This window comes from Columba livia, chromosome 3, assembly GCF_036013475.1.
Source record: "Columba livia isolate bColLiv1 breed racing homer chromosome 3, bColLiv1.pat.W.v2, whole genome shotgun sequence".
Classification (NCBI taxonomy): Eukaryota; Metazoa; Chordata; class Aves; order Columbiformes; family Columbidae; genus Columba; species Columba livia.
The window spans coordinates 63,374,276-63,393,076 of NC_088604.1; the positions used below are offsets into that span (position 1 = coordinate 63,374,276).

General features: G+C 43.8%; 1 protein-coding gene across 2 annotated transcripts in view; it reads left to right on the forward strand.

The window, feature by feature from the left end:
- Positions 1-18,801, forward strand: part of AIG1 (androgen induced 1) — a 120,586-nt gene that overhangs the window by 77,680 nt on the left and 24,105 nt on the right. The gene's annotated exons all lie outside the window — the stretch shown is intronic.

Here is an 18,801-nt window from a genome sequence, read left to right on the forward strand (position 1 = left end):
TTATTTTTTTGTACTTCTACTTCTTCCTCACCAGTTTGTTCTTTCTACTGAAAACTACTCTGAGATTAAGGATGCTGCTATCAGTGGAGTCATCAGCTCCTGGGAGTAAGATCTGCAGGGGGACATGCCAGATAACCACATGGTTAAACTCTAGCCTAAAAAAATAAAACCCCAAAAGACAATGGCCCTGAACAAACTGAAAATTGCTGAATTCTAGTCCAGTACAGGTAAAAGCACAATACCTAAACCCAGATAAAGAGAGGACAGTAGAAATAGTGGGTTGATCAGGCTGTGACAAGGGCTTATAAAGAAACAAAAGTAGCAGAAACAGATGATAGATGAGTATGGCTGGAGTAACAAAGCACTGCTTGTTTTCCAAATGTCCCAGACAGTGTGAGAGTCTGGATCTTGATGAGAATGTGGACAGGATGGATTAGTGGAGACAAACCTTTATTAAAATGCACAAATATCTGCTTTGCCAAAATTGCTGCACCAGCAAGTGAGCCAAGGACATGGTTTAAAGTGGAGCAAGGGCACCAGGATCTGCTCCTGCACATCCCCCCCTGTGCTTGAGAAACAGAAAGAGCCTCCAGTCCCTTGCAGCGGTGAGAAGAAGGAGCACAATATGGAGCATATGTTTCCCCCAAAACATAGCTTTCACCTGAGCTGCAGATAAGTTGCTCTTGGCTGCAGATACAGAGTCTGGGTTCCCACCTGTCCTCATTACCTCAAGAGCAGCTCAGGCAAACTTGTGTTCACTGGCTCAAAGAGGAGAGACTGTGTTGTGTTCTGCCTCAAACCCATCCTCTCAGGAGGCAGGTGTGTTGGGTTTTTTTTTTCACCAATAAAAACATCTTGAGGAAATAAGGTTTCTGACAGCCCACAGGAGCCATTACAGACCTCAGGTGAATCAAGCCAGGTAATCAAACTAATAGTGAGGCATCAGAAAGATGAATCACTAGTATTTGTATTGTGTGGCAGCTGGAGTCCTCCACCCCCCTGTACCTGGTGCCGTACAAAACACATAGTAGAGAATGATCCTTGCCCTGAATTTTTGCTGTCTAATGAGAGTTTGGACTGCCAAAATTGTAGAAGTGAGAGCAAGGCCGAATTTTACTAGCTTAGATCCATAGTGAATGTTCACTTCTGGAATTACCTTGCTGTTGCAGGTCCACAGGAGTTTATGGTAATTGCTTACATGGCCAAGCTGTTGCATGTGGTCTTTTGACAAGAATGGCACGAGAGCTTCTATTCACACTTCAGCATATTAGAGCCAAAATTATTGTTGACATGATCTGCTTCTCCTGTTGTGTCTTCCCACAGAATCTAATTATCCTGCCCATTTGGGTGACTTAATTTCTCCGCCTGTTTCATTCTTAAAGACTGATCAACATTTTAGTACTAATGTGAAATATCTGGGGTTTATGATGATTGTGACCTGGTACTTCACAAAGAGAGTGATGTTATAAATAATGAATCGGGAGCCTGCAGGTTAATACCACTGAGATGACCACAGTGCAACCAAATGTTCTACTTACCGTACACACTGAGCTGCAAATCTATATTTGGATTTTTATAAATGCTCTTTCTAAAAAAATTCTAATAAAAACACATCATTGCAAACATGGCTTGCTGGTACTTGTAAGCTAGTTTTTCCTTACTTGTTTTCAATCATGCTGAAACATGCTCAGATGATCAGTGATCTCTTCCAGCTTTTAAAACCAAAAATTAATTAGCTTTCTGTTTCAGGGACAGATAGTGATTGAGATTCAGGATGTTTTTTCTTCCTTGCTACTCTGATCATGCACACCTCCAAAGCTGCTAATAGTATTTTGTATAGCTCTGGTTTGTGTGGGGTGTCTTGTCAACAGTTTTCTGTTCTGCATTTCTGGTAAGGATGAGTTTCCTCCGTATCTCCATTTCTCCATCCTGCTGTTGGCTCTTGTGGTGTCCTTCCCTTCTGTTCTCATTTCTTCCTTCCCACACACCTCCCTTCTCCCAGGTTCACAGCATGATTTCAGCCTGAAGCCTGGCCCAGAGCTCATGTGCAAGAGAGTGGCCATAGGATCTTTGGATGCAGTTTGCAACCATGGGAAGTTGCAATGACCCCGCTCCAGGTTGAGAGAAAGAGTAAAGCTTCCCACTCAGTATCTCTCCCTGGGAGCCAGCAAAGATTACAAAGCAACTTGATGGCGGCCATGGGAAGGAGGCCTGTGACATATGGTCATAGCCCTAAAGGAGGCTAAAGGTGTAGACACAACGTCAAGAGGACTTCCTGCACCGTATTCGGATGCCAAACAGGATTCTTTCCCAGCCGATCCAGGAAATTCAACGGCAGTCCTAACCTTGCTTACACTTCCCTTTTGTTTCCATTGCTTACACGATTCAGATTTAAATAGGCATGGGGTGCCTCTTAGCAACTTGTTAAAAATGGAATTCCTCTGGCAATTCGTTCTTTCCTTCCCAGCAGGAGCTCCGCGGTGCCCCTGCAGACACCTGTGTGCTGCTCTTGTGCCTCTGCCCTGTCTGTGAGGCCGAGGCCTCTGCTCCACCATAGCAGCGCTGCCTGAGCTTGGCAAACGCTGTGCCTGATGCTTGGTCATGTGTATCAGTGTTCTCTTGGTGATCAGTCTGTGTGACAGCCCAGCAAAGGGGAAGGTAGCCACCCGCTTACGTTGATAGTTCCACGGTAGCAAGCTTTCTCACCCTGTCGTCCCAGCTCTTCTCAGCCAGTTACACCATATTTAGGGCAGATTTGAAGTTCAGCCAAGCTGACAGTCAAAGTTCCCCTTGATATAGCCTCCAACAGCAGGAGGCTCCCGATGGTGTTGTCATTCTTGTGCCTACTGCTCAGGTTTTTATTTTTTGCCCTAACACATGGGATATGCGAAAACACGAAACGAGGGAATGGGTCGTTCTTAGATCTGCACCATGAAATGTGATGCGCATCTGAATGCTCCAAATTTTTATTTTCCTTCACCAAATTGTAGCAGCTGAAGCAGTGCGTCCTACAGGGAAGTTTTGTTGTCATTTCTAGTCCACTTTCCTGTTTCAAACTGCTTGTGAATTCCTGAAACTCTTGCTATCTGAAGTACTCCTGGTTTGTCTCTGCTTTACATAATGAAAAGCAAGCAATTTTGATTTTTCACTTTTCTTTGAAAAATCATTGAAGAGGGGAAAATTAAAAGTCCCTTAAAAGCAAGCCAGGCAAGTTACGAAGTTAATTAGCTGTGCATGCAAAGTGGCTTCATTTTGGAACTTGAAACACATTATGAAAACACCCTTTGGTCAGATGTGATGTGTTTCATAGCACTGTCTCCCTGGCAAATGGTGAACATGTGGACTCGCTGATTGTTTTGCTGAGGTTAAAAGAAAGGATTTACTCTTCTTTTGTAGGCACGTGAACATAGTCATAGAATGTCCTGAGGTGGACAGGACCCACAGGGATCCTCAAGTCCAACTCCTGTCCCTGCACAGGACAACCCCACAGTTCACGCCATGTGTCTGAGGGTGTTGTCCAGCCTCTTCCTGAACACTGTCAGGCTTGGGGTCGTGACTTCTCCCTGGGGAGCCTGTTCCAGTGCTCCATCACCCTCTGGGTGAAGAAATCACTGTGGAAAGACCTAACATGGTAGTCAAGAGCCTAGTTAAGGGTTGCGTAAGTTAAACTTAACTTTCTTAATCTTCAGTGGTTGTGTTTGGATACGCCTATGAGCTCCATATGCTGTAGCTATACTCAGTATTAACTCATATTAACTCTATGTAGGAATTAGCCCTCAGTCCTCAAACTGCCACTGAAGTTGTTCATGTAGCTGCATCTCAGTCCTCAGCTACCTGGAGCTGAGTGTGGAGAGGAGCGGGGTCCTGGCTGGTTCCCCAGCAGCTGAGGCCGCCTTGCAGCAGCTTGATTCTCCCACAAGGGCACCCAGACACCACTGGGCAGCCTCTCATCCTGTCCTAGATGGGGGCAGAGTGGCAACTGCCGCGCTCTGAGCAGAGCACCTTTGCACTGACAGCCCTTTGCATGGAGGGATCTCTCCTGCTGCCCGTGCGTCATTGCTGGAGCGGAAGGACGCACAGCCCGGTAGCTGCAAGGATCTGGCTCCCAGACTTCGGTGGGTGTGGGGGAAGTCTGGGAGTCAAAGGCCCAGACCCAGGCATGGTTCTTTGTGCTTCCTCTCGTCTCTATCAGACTCCGATCTCCTTCCCACTTCCACAACAACTCCTGGATGTTTGGAGAATCAGCTGTGCATTGCCTGCCCGGCTGTCCGCTGCGAGGGCATGGGAGATGAGGTCATATGGGAAAATGGGTCTGGTGGAGCCAAGAAGAATGTGGAATTTGGCCAGTGGCCAAATTAAGATTACTTTTTTTTATGGCCATCTGCACCTGTGTTTGTGGGGGTGGGGTTATCAGAGGCTGTTGAACTGACTCAGCAGTTGCACACACAAAGGCTGGCAAGGTTTCTCCCCTCTCCCCTTGTCTGCTCAGTATCTCTGCCAACACCCTATCATTCCCATCCAGGTGCAAGTAATCTGTATTGAGAAATCAGAAAAACTTATCCCAGGAGATGACACGACACTGATAGCGGAGGAACAACTGCTGAGGTACTCTGTCCAGAAAATACCAGCTATTTGTGAAAAACACGTCTGTCCTTAAAGCTCTGTGTCCTGGAACTGGGATCTAGGGGGAACGGTGGACGCGATTTTCCGAAAGCCCCATCCCGGTTTCAACACAGGCCCTTAAAAGGAGGGGTCTGTGGTAGCAAGGGGGATCTGCCGCCCCACAGGGCCTGTGCTGACTTGTTTACTGCAGCCATCTCAGATGGTCTTCCTTGAGCCTCAGGTGTGGCTTGGGCCTGTAATGCAAGCAGGAACTGGAATTCTTGGGGCTTTTGTGCATGACCAGAAGTGTGCTTGGATCTCTGAAAACAAGAAGGCTGGATATATGTTTCGAGCAGCCTGTGCTCTTAAAATGAAAAGGAAAAATAATGCGTAGATGGAAGAAAATGGGATATGGATAAAATGAATGCAAGATAAATTCAGTTTGATGCATCTTTTTGTAAAAGTTGATTTTACATGGAAAAATGCTTATAGTTAAGTTTGCCTAACCACTTCCTAACTTCGCCAAGATAAAAAGGTGTAGCCTGAAATTTTCCATGTGAGGAGGTACATTCCTGCCTCATTTTTTTCAGGAGAGAATTTTGTAAGCCACAGATCAGCCATGCACAAGAACTGGAGTATGAGAGACCATATCTTTTGACATCAAATGTATTAAAACACCTTCATCCCTTAGAACAAGGGGCTGAATTTTGGTAAAGAGAGAGTGTTTTGTAGAGATATGTCTTTTGCTGGTCTCTCATTTTTGATCTACCAAGATATGGCCAGTCTGCAAACTTCTGAAGTCTTCAGTTGCCCCAGACTCCAGACAGGCTTGTTAGAAGTGGGCAACTGGTTGCCTCAGTGCCACAGAGGTAATGATACCCCAACCTCCTAACGAGGACAGAGTTGCACATCTGTGCCGTCCTCAGAAGGGCTGGACATGATTCTTCTGCCTGGAGCAGAAAGGGCAACCATGACTTTTGACAACATTTCTGTCTGGATTGCTGGGGATTTCTGTGGTTGAACAGGAGGTGCAAGTAGTGAATGTGTCTGTACAGACATGCCTTTCAGTGATTTAGCTCAAGGTATTGTATTAAGCAACATGGATTTTTTGTCTTCTTTGCGAGGCAACCTATGGTATTCTTGAGTTAACGATCCGTTTTCTCTCCCTTCTTATCTCCACAATCACTTTTCCTGCTAACATCTCAGAGTAGCAGAGATCAAATACATCTACAGAATTTTAAAATAACAACCTTTTCTAAAAAAATTGTTTACATGTTTGTTGCAAAATGCAGATAGAACTGATGTGTACGCAAGCAGTCAGGTGCATTGCCTATGACAAATGAAACAGCAGCAGTCAAGCTATTGGCTCAAATTACTTCCTTGTGGACCTTGTGCAAAAGTCACCCTTTCCCAGGCAGGACTCAAATAATTTCATGTCTTTATGCCACCAAGACATAGGACCTAAAATCTAAGACTTTCATAGGTGGACATGTGGCAATCTATGGCTTTTGAGTTGTCGCAAGTCTAGCTCTGTCCGTAACTTTTCCTTGGTGATTCCCACGTGAGGGCAGGGGACAGGAAAGAAACAACCACATGGAAGAAGGTGGATGAGGATGTGGCATGGAGAAATCATTAAGGGATGGGTCTAGAGTCCCATGTGAGTTGTTTGGGGAGGTGAAGGCTGGCCAGGGGATCTGGTGGCATGGCAGGGAAGAAAAGGGCAGCAGAGAGGAAAGTCTGTGACAGAGAGCCAAAGATGTGGTGAGGATTGAAGCCTGTGAACAAAGTAATGACAAGGTGAAAGGCAGAAGCGGTCAGGCTTAGGGCTTCTAGTCCTCTGGGTGTTCCTGTGAATCCCAGGATTCAACATTTCCTTCCTCAGCCTCAGCACTAGCAAATACCTGTGAATCACATTAATAACATGTGCTTCTTCAGTTCTTCCTAGTAACTGGCCTTCTTCACCTCTTAAAATAAAGGCTCTGCCTTAGATAGCCTGTGCACAACTGGTACAGGGATTTCTGGGCCCCATGTGCCAGCAGTGAGAAGCTGAGAGGTGGCTTTCATGTCTTCAGGGTACAGTGGACTAATAGGAGTTTGTTCAGCTGAAATCAAATTACGAACTCATTTTGCTTCCAGCCAGCTTTAGGGAGAGGGTCACTCAGAACTCAGACTGGCACTCCAAGCTGCTAGTGCCATTTCTCTTCAGATCAACTGCACTGAATTCTTTAAAAGCTGTCATTATTTTCAAATTCCCTGGTCAGCTTTTGGGGAACAACACAAGACTTCCAAGCTTCTCCCTGCCAGCCCTTCCAAAAAAAAACTATATAGCGATTGAGATGAGTGTAGGCGGCAGTATTGCTTGTGCCTCTTGGTTTGCAACATGGGAAGATTTTCTGTATGTATGGAACAGGCATCGCTAGCTCCTACACACTTCTCTGCATTAGAATCAACTAAGAGGGTCAATCAGGGACAGGCAGAAATTCACAGGCCTGTAACCAGCTCCCTGATGGCTCTGTTGTCCTTTGTGCGGACACCAACCTGACACAGGAGCCAGTGAGCCATGTATTGCCCTCACACTCTAGCTCTCTTCATTATGAGGTACTTGAAATAGCACTAATAAACATACTTTTCTGGCCACAAAATTACCCACTTCGTATTATCTGCCATTGGAATTGAGCTATCTCCAGCGAGGTAGTCACGTTACCCAGAGATGAACTGCCAGAGAGAAAATATCCAAGTAAACAAACATATGCTTAGTGACCTAATTAAGCAGAATGTTTATATTCTAGCCAAGTATGAGACTATTTCAGTTTATTTCCTGCTATGCATTTTAATTTTGCTGTCAGAAGTATAAACAACTGGCTGTTGAGTTTTTGTCTCTCAACAACTGACCCTGTCAGACGTGGAAAATACAACCAAGATGAGAGGTGTTAAGGAGAGTCAGCAAACCTTGCGCATCAGAGAAAAGTGCAAATGGGAATTATTCCACTGATCTCATCTTAGTTCCCTGTATTATTTTTCCACATTGTCTAGTCACTCAGTTAAGCAGCCTATAGGCTTAGGACAAGTGAAGCGTCTTTAAATGAAGTTCATTAATCAGTTCATTGCAATATATAATAAAATAGCCACAATATAATGCTTTATCATAATTTGTTGGGTGATACCAGACCAGTGGGGCAGAATGTTAATAGCAAAGCAAAACTGTCTATAGAGCAAAATTGTTTGAGGGCAGTTTTTGCCAGGATGCAGGATTGTCCTGCCAAACTCTGCCCTATCTCAGAGGAAAAGGCTCCCCACATCTCTGCCAGTGGATGTCCAGAAGCGTGGACATAAATAGGTACACATGGTAGGTCTTCACACCGCCTGTATGTTCATGAACTTAAATTCTTCCAAAAGCAAAATTCAAAAATAAGCAGAGAAGAGTGGCATGAAATTGATGGGAAAAGGCAGAATTTGCCAGTTAGGAGGACAAAGATGGAGAAGTTTGATGTAGTGGGTGTATAATTAGTGCAACCTGACAAAGAAGAGGCTTTTGCAGGATGTGTTGTGTCAGTTCTTTTTCTAGACAACATGTTGGTTACGCACAGTAGCAGAGTGTAGTAAAATGGCATCTATTTATACATAAGTAATTAAGGAAGCATGCAGCTTTCAGAAAAGAACATATATTTGGTCTTATACTGTTGTTGTGGGTCTGCCACTGAAAACTGACTGCTGCTTGAACTACCCCTGAGCTGGTGTGGTCCTGCAGGAGTGGCACAGGACATAGAGCTTCACTGCGTACATTCCTGTTTGTTTGAACCCTGTTAAATTAGCACTAGAAATTTCCATCAATTACGAAGTTCAGCCCCAAGCCGCTAGTGTTACATACTTTGGGGGCAGAGAGGGTATGTATGTACCTGTGCACAAAACCAAAGATTTCTTTATTTCATCTATTGAATTTGCTGGTAACCATAAAAAAATACAGTTTCACTGAGATAAATCACGTCAGTGAGTCCATCAGTTAACCAATTAAATATGCATGAAACACTGTGAGTGGTTTATGGTCACTTCGAAATAGGGCAGTACGCTTGTTTATATTGGTAGAAATACAGCAGCATTTTAATAATAGTAATATAATTTTTTATTGATACGTTTGTGTTTGTATACATATTTATACATTTATACATTCATAGTTTAATATATAAACCAGGAATGCAACTGCCCCTCATCTTCAGCCCTTATCTCCAGCCTTTCAGTATGAGTAGGATCATCTGAGCCAAATGCAAGGAAGACTCTTCCTCTCAAACCTTGCTGCTTACCCAGAAGAAAGCTCCAGGGATGGGGAGGAAGGATTTTAAATTAATTCTTCGGGCTTCCTCCAGCCTAGATCTTTCCTCTTCTGATGTCCTCAGATGCTCCCGAGGACTTTGGGGGCTGTTTGAGCGCAGCTCGGAGCTGCCTGCCAGTCCCATTGGGTGCCATTTCCTCTTCAAAGAGCTATTCCTGCAGCTGCTCCCTTCTGCGCAGGGAGCGGAAGCCTTTGAAATTGCTGCAGCTTCACTGCACAATCTGTTGGAACAGCTCGCGTCAAAAAGGAGAGGAGGAGAAGTGCTTGTATCTGTTTAAATTAATTATAGAGGCTCCGGCAGAAATGTGAAGGCAAACAGAGAGAGGAGACCTGATTTGTGGGGTACTTCTTAGAAAATCGATTGCTAATCTGTGCATCGACTTTCTGCTCCCTGTGCAGAACGAAGCAGCCGTGCCAAAAATTCTTTTAACAGGAAATGTTCTCCGATGGGACAGACAGACAACGCGTGAGCAGCTCAATAGCTTCAGTGCTGCTAGGGAGCACCACGGGCAGGTTAAATGTTCAACTGCTTTAAAAATGAGAAGGTCCAAACCTGTAAACAACAGGAGGAATTCGCTTTAAAAAATTACTCCTGATACACAATAGCTTTACATTCAGATCAGGCAGTCTCTGAAGCTTCCCATACCTACTTGAGGGACCTGTTTGTTCCTGCAGCAACCCAGGAACAAGCACCATAGAAGTTCCCCTTCTCTCTTGGAGTGTGTCTTCCACCACATGGGAGGTGCCACACAGAGCAGGGCTCGCAGATGAGCTATGGGGAAGAGAGTGTCTTACCAGGTGAGCATGAGATGGGCTTCTCAGCCCCGTGATGGAGACTGTGGGAATTGTCCTGGAACATGCCAACAACCAGAAAGATTTGGTTGTTTGGCAGGATTTTTTGGCATGCAAGTCAGCTTTGTTGCTTCCACGTGTGGTGGAAGGGAAGAGAAGTCTTTTCCCTGCATGACGCACGCATTAAACTGCTCTGACCAGGGGAGCTGGAGAAGGCCCTAAATACATCAGAATATTTACAGACTCCCCAGCAGCCCTGTGAGGCTGAAGCTCACAGCAAGTGCATGCAGTTCTGCGTGCCAAATGAGAGAGAGATTATGCAGCGTCCACCTTGAGAGGAGTGTGAGCTATGGTGTCCTTAACTATGTGGTGCCAGCATCCTTCATATGAAGTCACCAGAAGCAATGAGCTTGGGTTCAAGTGTCGTGCTAAAACGTGGGTTCACCCTTAGCTGTAAGATTTATCAGGTTTTGCCTGAAAGGAGCTGACTTACAGGAAGATCCCTGATCTGCATGTCTGATTAGAGGAAAGAGACAATATTTATTCCTTCTTGTTTTTTGTATTGCTTTGGCTTTGTCTTAGTCTGTGTACGTAGAATATCCCATGGAAATCAGTTTAGCAATACCAGTGCTGATTTTTTTTTATGTCTGCTTTCAGTAATACAGGCAGACTTTGAAAAGGGATGGTTTGGTTTTAGTGCTTGATGCATTCCTCAGCCACGGTTCAAATCTGCTGTTGCTTTGGTTTAGAGTGCTTTGGGGACATGGTGACAACAGCAGAAACTGATCTGAAGGGTCATTTGTGGGATGGATCTTGTGGCATGAACTTCTTAGCTGGTATCTCTTCATTCACTGGTTGCCGCTTGAAAGAATGAAACAGTCTTTTAGCCACAGGGTCTATAGTTCCTTTGTCCCAGCTTTGGGGCTTGAGTTGCTGCTGGTTTCAGAGTCATGGCAGAGGAGGATAGAAGCAAATGCTGGAATAATGCTGTCTTGACATCTGAGGATCAGGAGAGCTTTAGTGAACCCCTAAGGTGTATAGACCACTTCAGGAAGAAGAACCCTGTGGATGTTGATAAGTAAGTGTTTATTTAGGAGACCAAAGTGGGGTCCTGAGCTCCTCTTCTTAGAAAGAGGCGGTGTTCAAGATACAGGGCTTAGGTGCTTCTGGACTTACAGGTCATGGATAAATGCTCTTTACAGAAGGAAAGACATTTTCCAGGTTTGCCTTGCAGAATTCTTCTCCCATCCTTTTGCTGAGGTGAGTTTTGGGGCAATAATGGAGGTGGCTTTTCTCATAATTTACCAGTCTTAATAGCACATTCTGTCTGCAGTGTTTTTCTCTGCCTGGTACATTTGGCTGCACTAAACCAGAGTGAATTTATAATCCTTTACTTTTGGAGGGGGTGGCGGAAAGGCAGATGACTACAGTACCTCTTATAGAATATTATTATAAAAAAAGTGTGAATTACCTCCTAGCCTCTCATGCTGTTGAAAAATTGAATTGAATGACATTTTCAAGGTGTTGTTTCTAAGACATTCAGCAATTGCCATTCATCCATGAATGGTTAGTGAGATGAATAACAAAAAGTGGTTTAGGATTCATAGGAGGAAGTGTTAAAAAAATAACATTTGGCAAAACACCACTGGTTATGCTAAATTCTCTGGTATATCTAAACTGCACCAAGGTTATCTAAGTGGTTTTAGGTAATACAGAAATTGTGAAAAAGATTATTTGAGACACAGAAGTGGCAACATCATTTCCATTTGTATGTGAACAATTAAGAGTCATCTGACTGTATCAAATGCAATATGATAGTATGGCAACACGGCTTTGAGGGAAATAAAACAGGGCCTCCTTGCTGGCCATTCTTTAGGCAGGTAAAATATACCAACATTTCCTCTGAGTTAATTCATCCTTTCAGCAAGTAAACATCAGAATTCAAATATGACAAAGAGAGAGGAGGGAAAGAAGAGAGAATCTTAGAGGGCTTCATCTTTGGGTGGAAACCTTGAGAATAATTGACCTGCCAGGAGACATATATATTTACTGAGTGGTTGCATGTACACTTTTCGATGTACTTTAATAAAAACTTTTTTATTTTGGAAAAAATTGCAAAGACGTGTTGTGCCTCAAAAACCAAAATACTTCATCAGGATCTTAAGAAGATCTATATATGCTTATGGTAAAAACCAACAACATATGTTATTTTGCAGGTGCATGGCATTTTAAGATTGCTGATATCTTAGATTTTAATGGTAGGAGTTTTATATATACAAGATATGCATCTATGTATGGACATTATTCAAGTACATTAATGAAGTACATAATTAAAGTGTATTATGTAACTTACGATTAATTTTAAAATTTTGTACTGCTTAGCACTTTATATTTGGAAATATAAAGCTGAACAGAATAATTAAAAGCTATTTACAACCAAAAAAATAAACCTTTGTCTTTATCTAGAACCTTCTTTTTCATAAATGTTTAAATCTGTTTTTTCATTTAAAACTTAAACTTTGGTGCTTTGGATTTTTACCATTATGGGTTTTCTTCCTCCTATTTTATCTGTCTCCCTATAATTTTCCCTTTTTTAGATCAACAACTGCAAAAAATATATATATATTTATATATATATACACATATATCCAGAGACTTTGCTCATCTTTCATTCTCTCTTAAAAAGAGATTAAGAGAGAAGAGCTGAAATAATTCTAAAATGCTGGAAAGCTGTATATCTTCTCTTTGAAATATACAGCTTGTATGTTACATATTCAGCCTGTGTCAGCCTCCAGGCTAAGATCCATACATCCTACACAAATATCATTAGCAGTGCTGAGCTGTAGCTCAGATTCCTAAAACTTACATCTCTACCAAAGCAATCAGTAAAACAAATATTTTTCAGGTCCTCATAAGAAGCACTGTTTCCTTATGCTAAAGGAATAAGCTCCTTAATAAAAAATAGTCTTCTTCCACCTTCCATCTTCTGTGCTGTTTGCAGAGCATGCTTTGACTCATATGTTTTCCATCTGCTCTGTCTGGATGCTTTTGCCTCACACATGCCCACTCGAGATGCAAGGTAAGTTGCTGATCTCTCACTGGGAAGTAAGCAGGGAGCATAAGTAGTTTGTGCCGTAATTAATAGCAAGAACTGACACTTGCGGTGTGCAGTGCATTGTGTCTAGTGGTTTCTGCACTTTGCCTCCCCACTTCAGGTTCCCTGAGCTCGGGGTGCTCAGTTGGTTTAATTTTTGCCCCTGCTTCCTTTTTTTTTCTGTCCGTACAAGACTGGGAAGCTACTGCATTTCAGTGTCAAAGATACCAGTGATGTGGTTCATTGACTTTTCTCCCACTCCACATTATAAACTTGAGCATCCTTAACCAAGAATGATTTTTCTCCAACTTCCATGAGCTGTCCTCCTTGGAGGACTTCATGGATGAACCGTCCGCAGAAAGCCAGCCTCTCGCTGTGGCTGTGAATGAAGCAGCAGCTTCTCTCGTGTCTGGTATGGGAACAGAGCATAAAGACAGGACAGGACAGGGAATTTCCTCCCTCCCAAAAGCCAGACAGCACATCCAGTGATGAAGCCCTTGTTAACACCCATCTTCACACCGTACAGCACAAGTGGAGAGAGAATGGAGGAGCAGAGCGGTGTCCAGGCAGCGTGAAGCAGAAAGGGAGAGATTCCATAGAGAAAAGACGGGTGAAAGGCAGGAAGAGAAAGAACACTTCAGGGAGTGGTGGGTCATCACAAATGAAGTTGGGGCTGGAGGTTTCCCTACTCTCAACACAACCAAGGCACCAAAATTGTAGTTGAAGTGATTTAGTGCCCCCTTAGAGGGCAGAAAGCATGGTATAATGTGCTGAAGACTGTTGCCATATTACAATTAATCTAATTTCTGTTTCCCCACTTACAGTTTGAAATACTATTAAATACATCTGGAACTGATAAATGAATGAATAGACTGCCATTTGCAAATCTTCACCCAAAATGAAAGAATGTGGCTTCCTATTAAATGGGAGGTTATTACTGTCCCAACATAGGCAACAACATTGGCAATGAGTCCAGCAGAATTAAGGAGCTTTCTGAATACTTTGACAAATAGAGTGCTAATGACCTTGATGAAAAATAACTTTTAGCAAAATCTTTCAAATATTTTCTCCTATTTCAACTATATTTCAGTCCCACTAGACGCATCTGTTCTTCACAAAGGAATTCTAGTAGGCATTGGAATATTTTTTCAACATCACTGGCCAATTACTTTACTGCCAAAGCTGATTTGATATAAAATTCAGACTACTTTTTAATGTAAAATGGCTTTTCAGATTGAATCAAAAAAGTCCTTCAATTATTTTTTATTTTTCAGGTGAAAAAACTAGATCTTTTTTATATTTAAAGATTAAAAAACCAAAGCCTAAATCCATATCGCTTTCATTTCTCAAAAATAAAATATTTTTGTATTAATTCTCTCCCCACAAAAGCAGCTGTAAACAATTGATTTAATACCCTGTCTGCAGTCCTCATCTCTCAGACAAGGATTTACTGGCTGGAGGAGCTGTTGACCTCTCCCAGCTGCAGAGTGGTAAGAAGGCCGCTCCACTTCTTGGCCAAAACCATCCGTCATCTGTGAAGTACCGTGGGATGAGTACAGCAAAGAGCTCCTTAAGTCCTGCACAGGCAGAGGAGGCAGTTGCAGGATTATGTCCCTGGTCACCAGTGCCCGGCTGTGCCACAGGGCTCAGCTGGGTGACCTTGTGCCCCACCAGCGGCTCATTCTCCCTGGCACGGAGGGAGGACCTTCTGCCTGGGTAAAGAGCTTGTGCCTCAGCTCCCAGCAGAGGAGAAGGGTCACTGGAGATGGTTTCCTGAAGGATCAAGGCGCAGTTCTTACTGCTGCCACTTCTGTACTGTGTGCAAATAATGGACACGTTCGATAACCCAGTTCTCTTTTGAAAACGCAGACAGTGCTTCCCTGCTTTACAGGAGTGCCAGAGGCTGGTTGGTGTTTGCTGGGTTCTCAGCTGTTGTGAGGGAGAGATGAGCATTTGTGTAGACAGCGGTCGTGACATAGAGGTTTGTATTATGTCCATAGCCACCATGAGGTCATCCACTAACATTGCTAGTCATTTCATCCCATCTGAAGGCACACTGGAGGAAGAGACCAAAGTGCACTTTCTATTAGCTTCTTGAGACTTGTGGTTATTCCTAAGTGTGTTGTGGCTTTTCCTGGGGAGACTGGAAACAGTACAGGAGCTCCTTCCCAAATATTTTCCCAAATATTCTTGTGATGTTCTTGGCTCCCTAACCTACTGCTGCATCCTTTCTGCTTCCCAAGATATGCCTAACTGAAGGCATACCATAAATCCGTGAATCCGGACTGTCTGAGTCACTGGGATGCATGCTGCTAAGCCTGGGCTCACTTTCATGGCCCCTGTCTAAAGTTGCCCTGAAGCTGAAGTCCATTAGTTTTAAGCCCCCACTTGCTCTGTGCTTTCACCAGCAGAGAGAGGTCAGAACAAGAATGAATTTCACAGCAAACAGCCCAAGTATTCCTCTGGCCTTTTTGTGGTTCTTCTAGTATGTCTGCATTGACATTTACAGAAGCAGATGAGCTCATGTTTAATAAAAAGTTTTAAAATAATATGGTCTGATTGGGTGCTTAAACTATTGAATTTTAGCCCCGTGATTTTCGTCTCCTGCTGCCGTGAGTGCTTGAGGTCAGTACATTCAAGCCCTTAAGTAGCTGTGGACTTCTCACCAGGACTCTTCTGACTTGGACCTTCTGACAGGGGAGCAGTGTGGTGAGGAGGATGAGCCCAGCTGAAGGGATTACCAACACCCACATTATTGTACAAAATCCATCACTGATTGCCTGTCACCGTGGTTTAGACAAGATGCTTTTTCTTTCTTTGTGTGTATTTCTTCACTGATGAAGTGCTTCTTTTTTCTCCCCATCTCCCAGAAATGTTATAAGGGTTAATTGGAGTTTTTATAAAGCATACTGACAGTCAGAAGTTACTTTAATTATTAATAGTATTAATGATATACACCATCACAAGGAATTATACTCTGGTAATCCCTGCTGATCCCATAGTGACTGTGGGTTATATAGGGTCTCCTAATGTACTTTTTGTCCCAGTTTGCTAAAAAGTCTGGGGTTTGGGGTTTGTTTTGCTCTCTTTTTGCAATAAAATGGCAAAATGGTAACTAATATTCCTGAGATGAAACAGCAGTGTTGTGCACTGGAGAATGTACTAGAGAGAATCTTTTTAAAGTTTAGGATTTATCTAAGGACCGTAATATAGTTTCAAGTCTTTTTATAGTATTATAGTTCTGCTGCTCTTGGACATTTCATCAGTGTGGCAAGCTTTTCTTTATATTTTAATTTTGTTCAATAGTTAAGAAGTTGTTTACAGGGCTAAAGGAGACTGCTTAACAAGGTAGCCCAATAGGTCAAGTAGTTAAAATGCTAATACCAGTCTACTGCCAGGTACCTTCTGCAAAAATGCCAACACAAAGTTTAGTACCCTGCTAAGAATGTGCTACAGCAGCAACAGCAGAGGAGCAACAAGAGGTCCAAAGTGCGTGGTCTGGCATGGACCTACATTATGTACCCTCTCTACCCAGTGCTGCTGCCAGTCAAATGGGCCAGGATTGATCACTTAGCTATTCTTGCTGGAAATAACCCCGGCACAAGATCCCACCTAGAAATTTCCAGAAGGGAATTACACACGTGGGTGCCCCGACACAGCAGTGCTGAGCTGCTTGCTAGCAGTGGCTTCAAGGGCTTAAAGCAAAGACATTATTGGCAAAGAAAAAAACAGTGTGAGGAAGCCAGTGATTAATCAATCAACAGTATTAGGTGAGTTTCTTCTCCTCCTGGCATATCTTTGCAATGCTCTTAACTCAGTCCTTCTTCTCAGGCCTGTGAGAGAAGCCGTGGTCCTTGCTGTCTTCACCGTGGGCTCTTCATACCTCCTTCTCTCGGTTTGACACAGACTCAAATCCAAGCAAGTCTTGTCTTCCAGCCAGCACAGCTGAGGTGGCTGCAGCTCTGTTTCTGGAGAGGGAGACCCTCGCCAGCCTTTCTCAGCCAACCTGCTGTTTTCAAGAGGTCTCCTTCTCTCGCCCAGCTTCCTGAGCCCACCTAGCGCACTGTGCTGGCTCCACACTGCACTCTGTCCAGGTGTGCTTGCGGCACTTCTCCGGTCCTTCCCTTAGCAATGAGGATAATCTTATGGCCCTCTCCCAGTGGAAAATACCGCTGCTGTGGAATTGGAGTGCTCTTAATTACATGTGCGTTTTCCCCTTCCCAACAGATGCCTTTCTCCAATATAAGGCCTCTATCAATCAGTCTCAGGCAGCTCCGAGTCACTGTTATCTCTCTTCATCGACATGTTTGTAGTGATCTTTCTTGTTTGTAAGTGTTTACTGTGCAATTCTTACACTTGTAGTCACTCTGGGTATTTTGGTTGCAACAGAACAGCGTTACAGCTGACATGATGAAATGTGACTGGCTGGTCCATTCCCACCTGAAAGGCATTTCCATAATGTTATCTCAAACACACATTCACACACAATGTAATCATTAGCAATGAGGAAACCACATGTCAAACTGGGGTGTTTCTGTTGTCTCTGTTCCTCAGCTGAAAAACAGTGACAGTTACAGGGCTGTTGTATTTAAAAAATACTCTGAGAGTCTGTACAAGAGAGACTTCTGAAGTGCATAGGGTGGAAATGTTATAGGTCACAGAAGTTCAGCTCTTCTTTTCTGCTCTGACCCCAGAGAACCAAGGGGATGGTGTCAAGACCATGTACAAAATCCAGCAACTTTTACAAACCCAGCCTTGGCAAGGGAGGAGAATGGAAAGAGAGGTACTCAGGACTGACAAGACTGGATTGAAAGGCCAGTGACCAAACAGCCAGGCACTTAGGGACACAGGGTTATAGATCAGAGTCGCAGAGTTGCTCAGGTGGGAGGGCACCCTTGGACATCATCTACTCCAGCCTCCCTGCTAAGCAGGGTCTGCCTAGCTGACGAGTGGCCCAGGATCATGTCCAGTCAGGTTTTGAATATTGCTAAAGATGGAGACTCCACAACCTCTCTGGGCAACTTCTTTCCGTGTTTAATAAAAAAAACCAACAACAACTAAACAAACAAAAAACTTTTTATTTGTTTAAACGAAAAGTGTTATGAGCTATTTGCATGACTGGGTGGCACCAGTCCCAATACTGGCATCTATCCCCCAGCACAGAAGAGATCAGGCCAGCTGAAGAGCAAAACTTTGCAGATAACTGATTGTACAGTTTAATGAGCAGGTGCTGCAAAGGAAGTTCTGTCTTGAATCCTTGTGGCAATCGGGGAATACAGATAAATTTTCTAGTACCAGAAAAATGCAAGATGATACTGCAAGTATGACCCAACTGATGAACTCAGACTACATTTAGCAGGGTCCTGGGAGGCAGACCAAGGGGTCCCTCACACTAAGCACTTCGGACCTCAGCTGGTTTGCTCTTGCTGGGAGACTGGAGCAGACGTCGTTCAGGACTTTATTCCATGTCAGGAGCTGTGACTCCAGGCAGAGTAGGAAGCCCTCCTTCCTCCAGGGCTCTCCAGGGCATGGGGCATGAGACCATTCATCCCATTGCAACCATCCCGCTCGCCTACTGCTCTCCCGGGAACCAATGACCTTACACATGTGACAGTTCTGCTCCCTTCCTTACTAGGAAAAATGCTACCATATGGTAAGAAGAATCACATTTCATCTCCAACTTTTCTTCTTTTTTCACATCTGGAATAGAAAAGCCAGGCAGGTCACTGATAGCTCCGTGAGATCAGCCTGACTGGGGACAGAGCTATTAGTGAGGGAAACAGAGACAAGCATATGAAGGTTAAGGTGGACAGAAAAAATTAGGCCAGACTCTGCAAGACAGCGCAGATAAGCCCATAGCTTTATTATTGTGGGTGTCACAGCAGCACTGCACCCTGATTGTCTTGGAACCCTCTGATGTTGTGTATGTTCAGTATGGCTGTCCTCTTGTGATGCTCATGTATTGCCCATCACTGCAATCCTCAAA